The sequence below is a fragment of the Bombina bombina genome, chromosome 9 (assembly GCF_027579735.1).
Source record: "Bombina bombina isolate aBomBom1 chromosome 9, aBomBom1.pri, whole genome shotgun sequence".
NCBI lineage: Eukaryota > Metazoa > Chordata > Amphibia > Anura > Bombinatoridae > Bombina > Bombina bombina.
In genome coordinates this window covers 246,647,807-246,665,649 of record NC_069507.1, presented here as the reverse complement: position 1 = coordinate 246,665,649, position 17,843 = coordinate 246,647,807, and the positions used below count along the sequence as shown (strand labels likewise).

Below are 17,843 nucleotides of genomic sequence, written 5' to 3'. Positions count from 1 at the left end.
ACTGGCAGACAGCTGCCAGTACTCAAGATGGCCCCCAATAAGGCAGATGGGGAGGGTTAAAGAGCTGTTTTGGGGGGGGGGATAAGGGAGATTGGGGGCTAAGGGGGATGCTACACGGCAGCATATGTAAATATGCTAAAAAAAATGTAAAAACTTTTAGTACTGGCAGACTTTCTGCCAGTACTTAAGATGGCGGGGACAATTGTGGGGTGGGGGAGGGAAAGGAGCTGTTTGGGAGGGATCAGGGGGTCTGATGTGTCAGGTGGGAGGCTGATCTCTACACTAAAGCTAAAATTAACCCTGCAAGCTCCCTACAAACTACCTAATTAACCCCTTCACTGCTAGCCATAGTACACGTGTGATGCGCAGCAGCATTTAGCGGCCTTCTAATTACCAGAAAGCAAAGCCATATAAGTCTGCTTTCTCCAACATAGGTGTGTCCGGTCCACGGCGTCATCCTTACTTGTGGGATATTCTCTTCCCCAACAGGAAATGGCAAAGAGCCCAGCAAAGCTGGTCACATGATCCTTCCTAGGCTCCGCCTACCCCAGTCATTCTCTTTGCCGTTGTACAGGCAACATCTCCACGGAGATGGCTTAGAGTTTTTTAGTGTTTAACTGTAGTTTTTATTATTCAATCAAGAGTTTGTTATTTTAAAATAGTGCTGGTATGTACTATTTACTCTGAAACAGAAAAGAGATGAAGATTTCTGTTTGTAAGAGGAAAATGATTTTAGCAACCGTTACTAAAATCGATGGCTGTTCCACACAGGACTGTTGAGAGGAATTAACTTCAGTTGAGGGAACAGTGAGCAGAATTTTGCTGCTTGAGGTATGACACATTCTAACAAGACGATGTAATGCTGGAAGCTGTCATTTTCCCTATGGGATCCGGTAAGCCATTTTTATTACAGACAATAAATAAGGGCTTCACAAGGGCTTTTTAAGACTGTAGACATTTTCTGGGCTAAATCGATTCATATATAAACATATTTAGCCTTGAGGAATCATTTTAATCTGGGTATTTTGTAAAATAATATCGGCAGGCACTGTTTTGGACACCTTATTCTCTAGGGGCTTTCCCTAATCATAGGCAGAGTCTCATTTTCGCGCCGGTATTGCGCACTTGTTTTTGAGAAGCATGACATGCAGTCGCATGTGTGAGGAGCTCTGATACATAGAAAAGACTTTCTGAAGGCGTCATTTGGTATCGTATTCCCCTTTGGGCTTGGTTGGGTCTCAGCAAAGCAGATACCAGGGACTGTAAAGGGGTTAAAGATAAAAACGGCTCCGGTTCCGTTATTTTAAGGGTTAAAGCTTCCAAATTTGGTGTGCAATACTTTTAAGGCTTTAAGACACTGTGGTGAAATTTTGGTGAATTTTGAACAATTCCTTCATACTTTTTCGCAATTGCAGTAATAAAGTGTGTTCAGTTTAAAATTTAAAGTGACAGTAACGGTTTTATTTTAAAACGTTTTTTGTACTTTGTTATCAAGTTTATGCCTGTTTAACATGTCTGAACTACCAGATAGACTGTGTTCTGAATGTGGGGAAGCCAAGGTTCCTTCTCATTTAAATAGATGTGATTTATGTGACACAAAATTTAGAGAAAATGATGCCCAAGATGATTCCTCAAGTGAGGGGAGTAAGCATGGTACTGCATCATCCCCTCCTTCGTCTACACCAGTCTTGCCCACTCAGGAGGCCCCTAGTACATCTAGCGCGCCAATACTCCTTACTATGCAACAATTAACGGCTGTAATGGATAATTCTATCAAAAACATTTTAGCCAAAATGCCCACTTATCAGCGTAAGCGCGACTGCTCTGTTTTAGATAATACTGAAGAGCATGAGGACGCTGATGATATTGTTTCTGAAGGGCCCCTACACCAGTCTGAGGGGGCCAGGGAGGTTTTGTCTGAGGGAGAAATTTCAGATTCAGGGAAAATTTCTCAACAAGCTGAACCTGATGTGATTACATTTAAATTTAAGTTGGAACATCTCCGCGCTCTGCTTAAGGAGGCGTTATCCACTCTGGATGATTGTGAGAATTTGATCATCCCAGAGAAACTATGTAAAATGGACAAGTTCCTAGAGGTCCCGGGGCCCCCAGAAGCTTTTCCTATACCCAAGCGGGTGGCGGACATTGTAAATAAAGAATGGGAAAGGCCCGGTATACCTTTCGTCCCTCCCCCCATATTTAAAATTTTTTTTCCTATGGTCGACCCCAGAAAGGACTTATGGCAGACAGTCCCCAAGGTCGAGGGGGCGGTTTCTACTTTAAACAAACGCACCACTATACCCATAGAAGATAGTTGTGCTTTCAAAGATCCTATGGATAAAAAATTAGAAGGTTTGCTTAAAAAGATGTTTGTTCAGCAAGGTTACCTTCTACAACCAATTTCATGCATTGTCCCTGTCACTACAGCCGCGTGTTTCTGGTTCGATGAGCTAGAAAAGGCGATCACTAGTGATTCTCCTCCTTATGAGGAGATTATGGACAGAATCCGTGCTCTCAAATTGGCTAATTCTTTCACCCTAGACGCCACTTTGCAATTGGCTAGGTTAGCGGCGAAAAATTCTGGGTTTGCTATTGTGGCGCGCAGAGCGCTTTGGTTGAAATCTTGGTCAGCGGATGCGTCTTCCAAGAACAAATTGCTTAACATTCCTTTCAAGGGGAAAACGCTGTTTGGCCCTGACTTGAAAGAGATTATCTCTGATATCACTGGGGGTAAGGGCCATGCCCTTCCTCAGGATAGGTCTTTCAAGGCCAAAAATAAACCTAATTTTCGTCCCTTTCGTAGAAACGGACCAGCCCCAAGTGCTACGTCCTCTAAGCAAGAGGGTAATACTTCTCAAGCCAAGCCAGCCTGGAGACCAATGCAAGGCTGGAACAAGGGAAAGCAGGCCAAGAAACCTGCCACTGCTACCAAGACAGCATGAAATGTTGGCCCCCGATCCGGGACCGGATCTGGTGGGGGGCAGACTCTCTCTCTTCGCTCAGGCTTGGGCAAGAGATGTTCTGGATCCTTGGGCACTAGAAATAGTCTCCCAAGGTTATCTTCTGGAATTCAAGGGGCTTCCCCCAAGGGGGAGGTTCCACAGGTCTCAATTGTCTTCAGACCACATAAAAAAAACAGGCATTCTTACATTGTGTAGAAGACCTGTTAAAAATGGGAGTGATTCATCCTGTTCCATTAGGAGAACAAGGGATGGGGTTCTACTCCAATCTGTTCGTAGTTCCCAAAAAAGAGGGAACGTTCAGACCAATCTTAGATCTCAAGATCCTAAACAAGTTTCTCAAGGTTCCATCGTTCAAAATGGAAACCATTCGAACAATTCTTCCTTCCATCCAGGAAGGTCAATTCATGACCACGGTGGATTTAAAGGATGCGTATCTACATATTCCTATCCACAAGGAACATCATCGGTTCCTAAGGTTCGCATTCCTGGACAAGCATTACCAGTTCGTGGCACTTCCTTTCGGATTAGCCACTGCTCCAAGGATTTTCACAAAGGTACTAGGGTCCCTTCTAGCGGTGCTAAGACCAAGGGGCATTACAGTAGTACCTTACTTGGACGACATTCTGATTCAAGCGTCGTCCCTTCCTCAAGCAAAGGCTCACACGGACATAGTCCTGGCCTTTCTCAGATCTCACGGATGGAAAGTGAACGTAGAAAAGAGTTCTCTATCTCCGTCAACAAGGGTTCCCTTCTTGGGAACAATAATAGACTCCTTAGAAATGAGGATTTTTCTGACAGAGGCCAGAAAAACAAAACTTCTAAACTCTTGTCAAATACTTCATTCCGTTCCTCTTCCTTCCATAGCGCAGTGCATGGAAGTAATAGGTTTGATGGTAGCGGCAATGGACATAGTTCCTTTTGCGCGCATTCATCTAAGACCATTACAGCTGTGCATGCTCAGTCAGTGGAATGGGGACTATACAGACTTGTCTCCGACGATACAAGTAAATCAGAGGACCAGAGATTCACTCCGTTGGTGGCTGTCCCTGGACAACCTGTCACAAGGGATGAACTTCCGCAGACCAGAGTGGGTCATTGTCACGACCGACGCCAGTCTGATGGGCTGGGGCGCGGTCTGGGGACCCCTGAAAGCTCAGGGTCTTTGGTCTCGGGAAGAATCTCTTCTACCGATAAATATTCTGGAACTGATACTCAATGCTCTCAAGGCTTGGCCTCAGCTAGCAAAGGCCAAGTTCATACGGTTTCAATCAGACAACATGACGACTGTTGCGTACATCAACCATCAGGGGGGAACAAGGAGTTCCCTGGCGATGGAAGAAGTGACCAAAATCATTCAATGGGCGGAGACTCACTCCTGCCACTTGTCTGCAATCCACATCCCAGGAGTGGAAAATTGGGAAGCGGATTTTCTGAGTCGTCAGACATTACATCCGGGGGAGTGGGAACTCCATCCGGAAATCTTTGCCCAAATTACTCAACTGTGGGGCATTCCAGACATGGATCTGATGGCCTCTCGTCAGAACTTCAAGGTTCCTTGCTACGGGTCCAGATCCAGGGATCCCAAGGCGACTCTAGTAGATGCACTAGTAGCACCTTGGACCTTCAAACTAGCTTATGTATTCCCGCCGTTTCCTCTCATCCCAGGCTGGTAGCCAGGATCAATCAGGAGAGGGCATCGGTGATCTTGATAGCTCCTGCGTGGCCACGCAGGACTTGGTATGCAGATCTGGTGAATATGTCATCGGCTCCACCATGGAAGCTACCTTTGAGACGAGACCTTCTTGTTCAAGGTCCGTTCGAACATCCGAATCTGGTCTCACTCCAACTGACTGCTTGGAGATTGAACGCTTGATCTTATCAAAACGAGGGTTCTCAGATTCTGTTATTGATACTCTTGTTCAGGCCAGAAAGCCTGTAACTAGAAAAATTTACCACAAAATATGGAAAAAATATATCTGTTGGTGTGAATCTAAAGGATTCCCTTGGGACAAGGTAAAAATTCCTAAGATTCTATCCTTTCTTCAAGAAGGATTGGAGAAAGGATTATCTGCAAGTTCCTTGAAGGGACAGATTTCTGCCTTGTCTGTGTTACTTCACAAAAAGCTGGCAGCTGTGCCAGATGTTCAAGCCTTTGTTCAGGCTCTGGTTAGAATCAAGCCTGTTTACAAACCTTTGACTCCTCCTTGGAGTCTCAACTTAGTTCTTTCAGTTCTTCAGGGGGTTCCGTTTGAACCCTTACATTCCGTTGATATTAAGTTATTATCTTGGAAAGTTTTGTTTTTGGTTGCAATTTCTTCTGCTTGAAGAGTTTCAGAATTATCTGCTCTGCAGTGTTCTCCTCCTTATCTGGTGTTCCATGCAGATAAGGTGGTTTTACGTACTAAACCTGGTTTTCTTCCGAAAGTTGTTTCTAACAAAAACATTAACCAGGAGATAGTCGTGCCTTCTTTGTGTCCGAATCCAGTTTCAAAGAAGGAACGTTTGTTGCACAATTTGGATGTTGTTCGCGCTCTAAAATTCTATTTAGATGCTACAAAGGATTTTAGACAAACATCTTCCTTGTTTGTTGTTTATTCTGGTAAAAGGAGAGGTCAAAAAGCAACTTCTACCTCTCTCTCTTTTTGGATTAAAAGCATCATCAGATTGGCTTATGAGACTGCCGGACGGCAGCCTCCTGAAAGAATCACAGCTCATTCCACTAGGGCTGTGGCTTCCACATGGGCCTTCAAGAACGAGGCTTCTGTTGATCAGATATGTAGGGCAGCGACTTGGTCTTCACTGCACACTTTTACCAAATTTTACAAGTTTGATACTTTTGCTTCTTCTGAGGCTATTTTTGGGAGAAAGGTTTTGCAAGCCGTGGTGCCTTCCATTTAGGTGACCTGATTTGCTCCCTCCCTTCATCCGTGTCCTAAAGCTTTGGTATTGGTTCCCACAAGTAAGGATGACGCCGTGGACCGGACACACCTATGTTGGAGAAAACAGAATATATGTTTACCTGATAAATTACTTTCTCCAACGGTGTGTCCGGTCCACGGCCCGCCCTGGTTTTTTAATCAGGTCTGATAATTTATTTTCTTTAACTACAGTCACCACGGTATCATATGGTTTCTCCTATGCAAATATTCCTCCTTTACGTCGGTCGAATGACTGGGGTAGGCGGAGCCTAGGAGGGATCATGTGACCAGCTTTGCTGGGCTCTTTGCCATTTCCTGTTGGGGAAGAGAATATCCCACAAGTAAGGATGACGCCGTGGACCGGACACACCGTTGGAGAAAGTAATTTATCAGGTAAACATAAATTCTGTTATTTCTGAACAAAGGGGATCCCAGAGAAGCATTTACAACCATTTGTGCCATAATTGCACAAGCTGTTTGTAAATAATTTCAGTGAGAAACCTAAAATTGTGAAAAATGTAACGTTTTGTTTTTTAATTTGATCGCATTTGGCTGTGAAATGGTGGCATGAAATATACCAAAATGGGTATAGATCAATACCTTGGGTTGTCTACTACACTAAAGCTAAAATTAACCATACAAGCTCCCTACAAGCTCCCTAATTAACCCCTGCACTGCTGGGCATAATACACGTGTGGTGCGCAGCGGCATTTAGCGGGCCTTCTAATTACCACAAAGCAATGCCAAAGCCATATATGTCTGCTATTTCTGAACAAAGGGGATCCCAGAGAAGCATTTACAACCATTTGTGCCATAATTGCACAAGCTGTTTGTAAATGATTTCAGTGAGAAACCTAAAATTGTGAAAAATTTAACTTTTTTTTTTTTTTTTATTTGATCGCATTTGGCGGTGAAATGGTGGCATGAAATATACCAAAATGGACCTAGATCAATACTTGGGGTTGTCTACTACCCTACACTAAAGCTAGAATTACCCCAAAAAGCTCCCTACATGCTCCCTAATTAACCCCTTCACTGCTGGGCATAATACACGTGTGGTGCACAGTGGCATTTAGCGGCCTTCTAATTACCAAAAAGCAACGCCAAAGCCATATATGTCTGCTATTTCTGAACAAAGGGGATCCCAGAGAAGAATTTACAACCATTTATGCCATAATTGCACAAGCTGTTTGTAAATAATTTCAGTGAGAAACCGAAGGTTTGTGAAAAAGTGAACGATTTTTTGTATTTGATCGCATTTGGCGGTGAAATGGTGGCATGAAATATACCAAAATTGGCCTAGATCAATACTTTGGGATGTCTTCTAAAAAAAAATATATACATGTCAATGGATATTCAGGGATTCCTGAAAGATATCAGTATTCCAATGTAACTAGCGCTAATTTTGAAAAAAAAAGTGGTTTGGAAATAGCAAAGTGCTACTTGTACTTATTGCCCTATAACTTGCAAAAAAAAGCATAGAACATGTAAACATTGGGTATTTCTAAACTCAGGACAAAATTTAGAAACTATTTAGCATGGTTTGTTTTGGTGGTTGTAGATGTGTAACAGATTTTGGGGGTCAAAGTTAAAAAAAGTGGGGTTTTTTTTCAATTTTTTCCTCATATTTTATAAAAAAAAATTATAGTAAATTATAAGATATGATGAAAATAATGGTATCTTTAGAAAGTATATATATATATAAATAAAATGTGTGTGTGTGTATGTATATATATATCTATCAAGAAAAGGAAAAGTTTTTTTAACCCTTTGGCTGCTAAGCCATTTCCCACCTGGATGCTAATATTATTTCTCCTGTTAAGTGTGGTCAGTCCACGGGTCATCATTACTTCTGGGATATTAACTCCTCCCCAACAGGAAGTGCAAGAGGATCACCCAAGCAGAGCTGCTATATAGCTCCTCCCCTCTACGTCACACCCAGTCATTCTCTTGCACCCAACTAATAGATAGGATGTGTGAGAGGACTGTGGTGATTATACTTAGTTTTTATATCTTCAATCAAAAGTTTGTTATTTTAAAACAGCACCGGAGTGTGTTGTTCCTTCTCAGGTAGAATTTGAAGAAGAATCTACCTAAGTTTTTGGATGATTTTAGCCGGCGTAGCTAAAATTCATTTTGCTGTTCTCGGCCATTCTGAGGAGTGAGGTAAACTTCAGATCAGGGGACAGCGGGCAGGTTCACCTGCAAAGAGGTATGTTGCAGTATATTATTTTCTGAGGAATGGAATTGACTAAGAAAATACTGCCAATACCAATATAATGTAAGTTCAGCCTTAAATGCAGTAGTAGCAACTGGTATCAGGCTGTTTATGTATATATGTGTACACTTCAGTATTCTGGGGAATGGCACTTCTCTGGGTAATACTATATGCATATAATCTTTAGCCTTACTTGCAGTGGGAACGTCTAGCAACAGGCTGTTTAATGACATTTCATGATATTTAATTTTAAACGTTTTTGCTGGCATGCTAAATTGTTTAAATATCTGAGGTACTGGGTGAAAAATTGTTTTTGGGCACTGTTTTTTCCACTTGGCTGTCGTTTATTTTAATTTGAGACAGTTTACTGAGCTTCCCTCACTACTGTGGGTGAGGGGGAGGGGCCTATTTTGGCGTTTTTGCTACGCATCAGAAATTCAGTCAAAAGTCTTTTTCTCTTCCTGCATGATCCGGATCGTCTCTACAGAGCTCAAGGGTCTTCAAAAATTATTTTGAGGGAGGTAATCACTCACAGCAGACCTGTGAGATTGTGCTTTGACTGTGATAAAAAACGTTTATATTTTGTACATTTGTTTCTCTGCTATTAAGGGTTAGTTATCCATTGCTAATGGGGGCAATCCTTTGCTAAATTTATGTTTTTACTGGGAAAAATCTGATTGTTATAATTTTTCCGGTTTCTTATTATTAAACTGTCATAATTTTTTTCTGTGCTTCTTAAAGGCACAGTGCGTTTTTCATATTACTTGTAATTTGAGTGAAAAGTATTTCCAAGCTTGCTAGTTTAATTGCTAGTTTGTTAAACATGTCTGATTCAGAGGAATATCTCTGTGCTATATGTGCAAAAGCCAAGGTGGAGCCCAATAGAAATTTATGTACTAATTGCATTGATGCTACTTTGAATAAAAGTCATTCTGTACAAATTGAACATCATTCACCAAACAACGAGGGGGAAGTTATGCCGACTAACTTGCCTCACGTGTCAGTACCTGCATCTCCCGCTCGGGAGGTGCGTGATATTGTAACGCCGAGTACTTCAGGGCGGCCATTACAAATCACACTACAGGACATGGCTAATGTTATGTCTGAAGTTTTGTCTAAATTACCAGAACTTAGAGGTAAGCGAGATCACTCTGGGGTGAGAACAGAGTGCGCTGACAATATTAGGGCCATGTCAGATACTGCGTCACAATTTGCAGAACATGAGGACGGAGAGCTTCATTCTGCAGGTGACGGATCTGATCCAAATAAACTGGATTCAGACATTTCAAATTTTAAGTTTAAGCTGGAAAACCTCCGTGTATTACTAGGGGAGGTCTTAGCGGCTCTGAATGATTGTAACACAGTTGCAATACCAGAGAAAATGTGTAGGTTGGATAAATATTTTGCGGTACCGTCGAGTACTGACGTTTTTCCAATACCTAAGAGACTTACTGAAATTGTTACTAAGGAGTGGGATAGACCCGGTGTGCCTTTCTCACCCCCTCCTATATTCAGAAAGATGTTTCCAATAGACACCACCACACGGGACTTATGGCAAACGGTCCCTAAGGTGGAGGGAGCAGTTTCTACTCTAGCTAAGCGTACCACTATCCCGGTGGAGGATAACTGCGCCTTTTCAGATCCAATGGATAAAAAATTAGAGGGTTACCTTAAGAAAATGTTTGTTCAACAAGGTTTTATATTGCAACCCCTTGCATGCATTGCGCCTGTCACGGCTGCAGCAGCATTTTGGTTTGAGTCTCTGGAAGAGACCCTTGAATCAGCTCCATTGGATGAGATTACACACAAGCTTAAAACCCTTAAGCTAGCTAATTCATTTATTTCTGATGCCGTAGTACACTTAACTAAACTTACGGCTAAGAATTCCGGATTCGCCATTCAGGCACGCAGAGCGATGTGGCTAAAATCCTGGTCAGCTGATGTTACTTCTAAATCTAAATTGCTTAACATACCTTTCAAAGGGCAGACCTTATTCGGGCCCGGTTTGAAGGAAATTATCGCTGACATTACAGGAGGTAAAGGCCATGCCCTGCCTCAAGACAGAGCCAAACCTAGGGCTAGACAGTCTAATTTTCGTGCCTTTCGTAACTTCAAGGCAGGAGCAGCATCAACTTCCTCTGCACCAAAACAGGAAGGAGCTGTTGCTCGATACAGACAAGGCTGGAAACCTAACCAGTCCTGGAACAAGGGCAAGCAGGCCAGAAAACCTGCTGCTGCCCCTAAGACAGCATGAAGTGAGGGCCCCCGATCCGGGAACGGATCTAGTGGGGGGCAGACTCTCTCTCTTCGCCCAGGCTTGGGCAAGAGATGTCCAGGATCCCTGGGCGTTAGAGATCATATCTCAGGGATATCTTCTGGACTTCAAAGCCTCTCCCCCAAAAGGGAGATTTCATCTTTCAAGGTTGTCAACAAACCAGATAAAGAAAGAGGCGTTTCTACGCAGTGTACAAGATCTTTTACTAATGGGAGTGATCCATCCGGTTCCGCGGTCGGAACACGGACAAGGGTTTTACTCAAATCTGTTTGTGGTTCCCAAGAAAGAAGGAACCTTCAGACCAATCTTGGATTTAAAGATCCTAAACAAATTCCTAAGAGTTCCATCGTTCAAAATGGAAACTATTCGGACAATCTTACCCATGATCCAAAAGGGTCAGTACATGACCACAGTGGATTTAAAGGATGCCTACCTTCATATACCGATTCACAAAGATCATTACCGGTATCTAAGGTTTGCCTTCCTAGACAGGCATTACCAGTTTGTAGCTCTTCCATTCGGGTTGGCTACGGCTCCAAGAATCTTCACAAAGGTTCTGGGCTCTCTTCTGGCGGTGCTAAGGCCGCGAGGAATTTCGGTGGCTCCGTACCTAGACGACATTCTGATACAAGCGTCAAGCTTTCAAACTGCCAGGTCTCATACAGAGTTAGTACTGGCATTTCTAAGGTCGCATGGGTGGAAGGTGAATGTAGAGAAGAGTTCTCTCTTACCACTCACAAGGGTTCCCTTCTTGGGGACTCTTATAGACTCTGTAGAAATGAAGATTTACCTGACAGAAGACAGGTTAACAAAGCTTCAAAATGCTTGCCGTGTCCTTCATTCCATTCAACACCCGTCAGTGGCTCAATGCATGGAGGTAATCGGCTTAATGGTAGCGGCAATGGACATAGTACCCTTTGCACGCCTACATCTCAGACCGCTGCAATTATGCATGCTAAGTCAGTGGAATGGGGATTACTCAGATTTGTCCCCTACTCTGAATCTGGATCAAGAGACCAGAAATTCTCTTCTATGGTGGCTTTCTCGGCCACATCTGTCCAGGGGGATGCCATTCAGCAGACCAGATTGGACAATTGTAACAGACGCCAGCCTACTAGGTTGGGGCGCTGTCTGGAATTCCCTGAAGGCTCAGGGATCATGGGCTCAGGAGGAGAGTCTCCTTCCAATAAACATTCTGGAATTGAGAGCAGTTCTCAATGCCCTTCTGGCTTGGCCTCAGTTAACAACTCGGGTGTTCATCAGGTTTCAGTCGGACAACATCACGACTGTAGCTTACATCAACCATCAAGGAGGGACAAGAAGCTCCCTAGCGATGATGGAAGTATCAAAGATAATTCGCTGGGCAGAATCTCACTCTTGCCACCTGTCAGCGATCCACATTCCTGGAGTGGAGAACTGGGAGGCGGATTTCCTAAGTCGTCAGACTTTTCATCCGGGGGGAGTGGGAACTTCATCCGGAGGTCTTTGCCCAAATACTTCGACTTTGGGGCAAACCAGAGATAGATCTCATGGCGTCTCGCCAGAACGCCAAGCTTCCTTGTTACGGGTCCAGGTCCAGGGACCCGGGAGCAGTCCTGGTAGATGCTTTGACAGCACCTTGGACCTTCGGGATGGCCTATGTGTTTCCACCCTTCCCGATGCTTCCTCGATTGATTGCCAGGATCAAACAGGAGAGAGCATCGGTGATTCTAATAGCGCCTGCGTGGCCACGCAGGACCTGGTATGCAGATCTAGTGGACATGTCATCCTGTCCACCTTGGTCTCTGCCTCTGAGACAGGACCTTCTAATTCAGGGTCCTTTCAAACATAAAAAATCTAATTTCTCTGAAGCTGACTGCTTGGAAATTGAACGCTTGATTTTATCAAAGCGTGGTTTTTCGGAGTCAGTTATTGATACCTTAATACAGGCTAGGAAGCCTGTTACCAGAAAGATTTACCATAAAATATGGCGTAAATACTTACATTGGTGCGAATCCAAGAGTTACTCATGGAGTAAGGTTAGGATTCCTAGGATATTGTCTTTTCTACAAGAAGGTTTAGAAAAGGGTTTATCTGCTAGTTCCTTAAAGGGACAGATCTCAGCTCTGTCCATTCTTTTACACAAGCGTCTGTCAGAAGTTCCAGACGTTCAGGCTTTTTGCCAGGCTTTGGCCAGGATTAAGCCTGTGTTTAAAACTGTTGCTCCACCATGGAGCTTAAATTTAGTTCTTAACGTTTTACAGGGTGTTCCGTTTGAACCCCTTCATTCCATTGATATCAAGCTGTTATCTTGGAAAGTTCTGTTTTTAATGGCTATTTCCTCGGCTCGTAGAGTCTCTGAGTTATCAGCCTTACACTGTGATTCTCCGTATCTGATTTTTCATTCAGATAAGGTTGTTCTGCGTACTAAACCTGGGTTCTTACCTAAGGTTGTCACTAACAAGAATATCAATCAAGAGATTGTTGTGCCATCATTGTGTCCGAATCCTTCTTCAAAGAAGGAACGACTTCTGCACAATCTAGATGTAGTCCGTGCCCTGAAATTTTATTTACAGGCAACCAAGGATTTTCGCCAAACTTCTTCCCTGTTTGTCGTTTATTCTGGACAGAGGAGAGGTCAAAAAGCTTCTGCTACCTCTCTCTCTTTTTGGCTTCGTAGCATAATACGTTTAGCCTATGAGACTGCTGGACAGCAGCCTCCTGAAAGAATTACAGCTCATTCCACTAGAGCTGTGGCTTCCACTTGGGCCTTTAAGAATGAGGCCTCTGTTGAACAGATTTGCAAGGCTGCAACTTGGTCTTCTCTCCATACTTTTTCCAAATTTTACAAATTTGACACTTTTGCTTCTTCGGAGGCTGTTTTTGGGAGAAAGGTACTTCAGGCAGTGGTTCCTTCCGTATAAAGATCCTGCCTGTCCCTCCCGTCATCCGTGTACTTTAGCTTTGGTATTGGTATCCCAGAAGTAATGATGACCCGTGGACTGACCACACTTAACAGGAGAAAACATAATTTATGCTTACCTGATAAATTCCTTTCTCCTGTAGTGTGGTCAGTCCACGGCCCGCCCTGTTTTTTATGGCAGGTCTAAATTTTTAAATTATACTCCAGTCACCACTGCACCCTATAGTTTCTCCTTTCTCGTTTGGTTCTTGGTCGAATGACTGGGTGTGACGTAGAGGGGAGGAGCTATATAGCAGCTCTGCTTGGGTGATCCTCTTGCACTTCCTGTTGGGGAGGAGTTAATATCCCAGAAGTAATGATGACCCGTGGACTGACCACACTACAGGAGAAAGGAATTTATCAGGTAAGCATAAATTATGTTTTTTTTTTATTATTTTTTACATTTTTGAAAATATTTTTTATTTTATTTTTACAGACCCCCAAGACTTACACTGTTGGAAAGGTGAGACGGTTACCTTTCCAACAATGGTTCTTGGGGGTCTGTAGCTGCTTAGATGCCTGAGATACAGGCTTCTAAGCAGCATGCCCCCTCCTCCTATACTTAACATTCTTAAGTATAAATAAAGTTGCGCAGTGACGTCATCACGCAATTGCGATGCCTGTCACTCTACAGGCACGATCGCCGGGGTAGGAGCAGTAAGGAGCCCCCAGATCTCCCTCAAGGTGGGAGAATGCTCATGACGTCTCTGAGCCGTCATTAGCACCAGAGTGAGAAACTCTGTGACGGCTTAGAGCCGTCATTAGCACTCAAAGGGTTAATAAGTGCTGCAGGCCGATAAGCTGCTCAGACCAACACCAGTCTTGTAAGTTTCAGAAGAGGGTTAATGCATACACAGTCAGTAACCTTACATTGGTTTAGTATATCCCAACAGCATTTAAAGCCTGCCAGAACTTGGAGACAATAGCAAGCAACAAACAAAGATTAGGATGCAAGCGTTAAGCAGGATATTTAGTACTCACTCCTTTCCAGGGTCACTTCTGGATTCAGCTTACCCTCTGTGATACAATCCTGTCATATGTCGTTTTTCCTCTTAGTGGGAGCTGTGCTTCCTTTCATGTTGCTTTAAGTCATCCACTCCACTATCGCGGTATCGGCTGCTCTTGGAAAAATCCACTTGCTGCGTATATCATTTCCTCACGTAGAGACGTAGCGTTACGCTGCCCCTTCCGTCCCGGGTCAATGATGTCACAATAGGCGCCGAATCAGAGAAAGGAGTTTCCAAACTCCGTAATAATATTCAACAAAAGAAGAAGCAATCCAGGCGTCTCAGATATCCGTAAAAAAAAAGACTTTTATTTTTTGATCTTTAAAAGTATTAAGAACTAAGGGAGTATGTCTATGATTACGGCCGCAGAGGCTGAAACATGTAAGACCGTGTGTTAACTCTTTTTTCTGATGGAAGCTCTGTTCTTAATACTTTTAAAGATCAAAAAATAAGTTGTTGTTTTTTTACGGATATCTGAGACGCCTGGATTGCTTCTTCTTTTGTTGAATATGAATATATATATATGTGTGTGTGTGTGTGTGTGTATATATGTATATATATATATATATATATATATATATATATATGTATGTGTATACATATATATGTGTGTGTGTATATATAGCTCTGTTCTTAATACTTTTAAAGATCAAAAAATAAGTCTTTTCTCTTGTTAAGTGTATCCAGTCCACGGATCATCCATTACTTGTGGGATATTCTCCTTCCCAACAGGAAGTTGCAAGAGGATCACCCACAGCAGAGCTGCTATATAGCTCCTCCCCTCACTGCCATACCCAGTCATTCTCTTGCAACTCTCAACTAAGATGGAGGTCGTAAGAGGACTGTGGTGTTTTATACTTAGTTTATTTCTTCAATCAAAAGTTTGTTATTTTTAAATGGTACCGAAGTGTACTGTTTATCTCAGGCAGTATTTAGAAGATGAATCTGCCTGCGTTTTCTATGATCTTAGCAGAAGTAACTAAGATCCTTTGCTGTTCTCACATATTCTGAGGAGTGAGGTAACTTCAGAGGGGGAATAGCGTGCAGTTTTTCCTGTAATAAGGAGGTATGTGCAGTTAAAATATTTTTCTAGGGGTGGAATTTGCTAGAAAATGCTTCTGATACCGAAGTAATGTAAGTAAAGCCTTAAATGCAGTGATAGCGACTGGTATCAGGCTTATTAATAGAGATACATACTCTTATAAAAGTGTATTTTAATAGTTTTTTACATATGTTTGGTGATAAAACTTATTGGGGCCTAGTTTTTTTCCACATGGCTGGCTTGAATTTTGCCTAGAAACAGTTCCCTGAGGCTTCCCACTGTTGTAATATGAGTGGGAGGGGCCTATTTTGGTGTTTTTTTTGCACAGCAAAAATTACAGACACAGACATCCAGCTTCTTCCTGCATGATCCAGGACTTCTCTGAAGGGCTCAAAAGGCTTCAAAAGCCGTATTGAGGGAGGTAAAAAGCCACAGTAGAGCTGTGGCAGTTGTTGTTTATTTTTTTTAAAAACGTTTTTGTCATTTGTTATTCCGTTTTTGGTATTAAGGGGTTAATCATCCATTTGCAAGTGGGTGCAATGCTCTGCTAACTTATTACATACACTGTAAAAAAAAGTTTTTTTATATTGCTTGTAAACTTGTTTTAAAGTGTTTTCCAAGCTTGCTAGTCTCATTGCTAGTCTGTTTAAACATGTCTGACACAGAGGAACCTACTTGTTCATTATGTTTGAAAGCCATGGTGGAGCCCCATAGGAGAATGTGTACTAAATGTATTGATTTCACCTTAAACAGTAAAGATCAGTCTTTATCTATAAAAGAATTATCACCAGAGGGTTCTGTCGAGGGGGAAGTTATGCCGACTAACTCTCCCCACGTGTCAGACCCTTCGCCTCCCGCTCAGGGGACGCACGCTAATATGGCGCCAATTACATCAGGGACGCCCATAGCGATTACCTTGCAAGACATGGCTGCAATCATGAATAATACCCTGTCAGAGGTATTATCTAGATTGCCTGAATTAAGAGGCAAGCGCGATAGCTCTGGGGTTAGGAGAGATACAGAGCGCGCAAATGCTGTTAGAGCCATGTCTGATACTGCGTCACAGTATGCAGAACATGAGGACGGAGAGCTTCAGTCTGTGGGTGACATCTCTGACTCGGGGAAACCTGATTCAGAGATTTCTAATTTTAAATTTAAGCTTGAGAACCTCCGTGTATTGCTTGGGGAGGTATTAGCTGCTCTGAATGACTGTAACACAGTTGGAATTCCAGAGAAATTGTGTAGGCTGGATAGATACTATGCGGTGCCGGTGTGTACTGACGTTTTTCCTATACCTAAAAGGCTTACAGAAATTATTAGCAAGGAGTGGGATAGACCTGGTGTGCCCTTTTCCCCACCTCCTATACTTAGAAAAATGTTTCCAATAGACGCCACTACATGGGACTTATGGCAGACGGTCCCTAAGGTGGAGGGAGCAGTTTCTACTTTAGCAAAGCGTACCACTATCCCGGTTGAGGACAGTTGTGCTTTTTCAGATCCAATGGATAAAAAATTGGAGGGTTACCTTAAGAAAATGTTTATTCAACAAGGTTTTATTTTACAGCCCCTTGTATGCATTGCGCCTGTCACTGCTGCGGCGGCATTCTGGTTTGAGGCCCTGGAAGAGGCCATCCAGACAGCTCCATTGAATGAAATTATTGACAAGCTTAGAACGCTTAAGCTAGCTAACTCATTTGTTTCTGATGCCATTGTTCATTTGACTAAACTAACGGCTAAGAATTCCGGATTCGCCATCCAGGCGTGTAGGGCGCTATGGCTTAAATCCTGGTCAGCTGACGTGACTTCAAAGTCTAAATTACTCAACATTCCTTTCAAGGGGCAGACCTTATTCGGGCCTGGCTTGAAGGAAATTATTGCTGACATTACTGGAGGCAAGGGTCATACCCTTCCTCAGGACAGGGCCAAATCAAAGGCCAAACAGTCTAATTTTCGTGCCTTTCGAAATTTCAAGGCAGGAGCAGCATCAACTTCCTCCGCTTCAAAACAAGAGGGAACTGTTGCTCATTCCAGACAGGCCTGGAAACCTAACCAGTCCTGGAACAAGGGCAAGCAGGCCAGAAAGCCTGCTGCTGCCCCCAAGACAGCATGAAGGAACGGCCCCTTATCCGGAAACGGATCTAGTGGGGGGCAGACTTTCTCTCTTCGCCCAGGCGTGGGCAAGAGATGTTCAGGATCCCTGGGCGTTGGAGATCATATCTCAGGGATATCTTCTGGACTTCAAACCTTCTCCTCCACAAGGGAGATTTCATCTTTCAAGGTTATCAGCAAACCAGATAAAGAAAGAGGCATTCCTAAGCTGTGTGCAAGACCTCCTAGTAATGGGAGTGATCCATCCAGTTCCGCGGACGGAACAAGGACAGGGATTTTATTCAAATCTGTTTGTGATTCCCAAGAAAGAGGGAACCTTCAGACCAATCTTGGATCTAAAGATCTTAAACAAATTCCTCAGAGTTCCATC

General features: G+C 43.1%; 1 protein-coding gene across 9 annotated transcripts in view; it reads left to right on the top strand.

Moving 5' to 3' along the window:
- Positions 1–17,843, top strand: part of ADD3 (adducin 3) — a 248,812-nt gene that overhangs the window by 221,603 nt on the left and 9,366 nt on the right. The window lies entirely within an intron of this gene.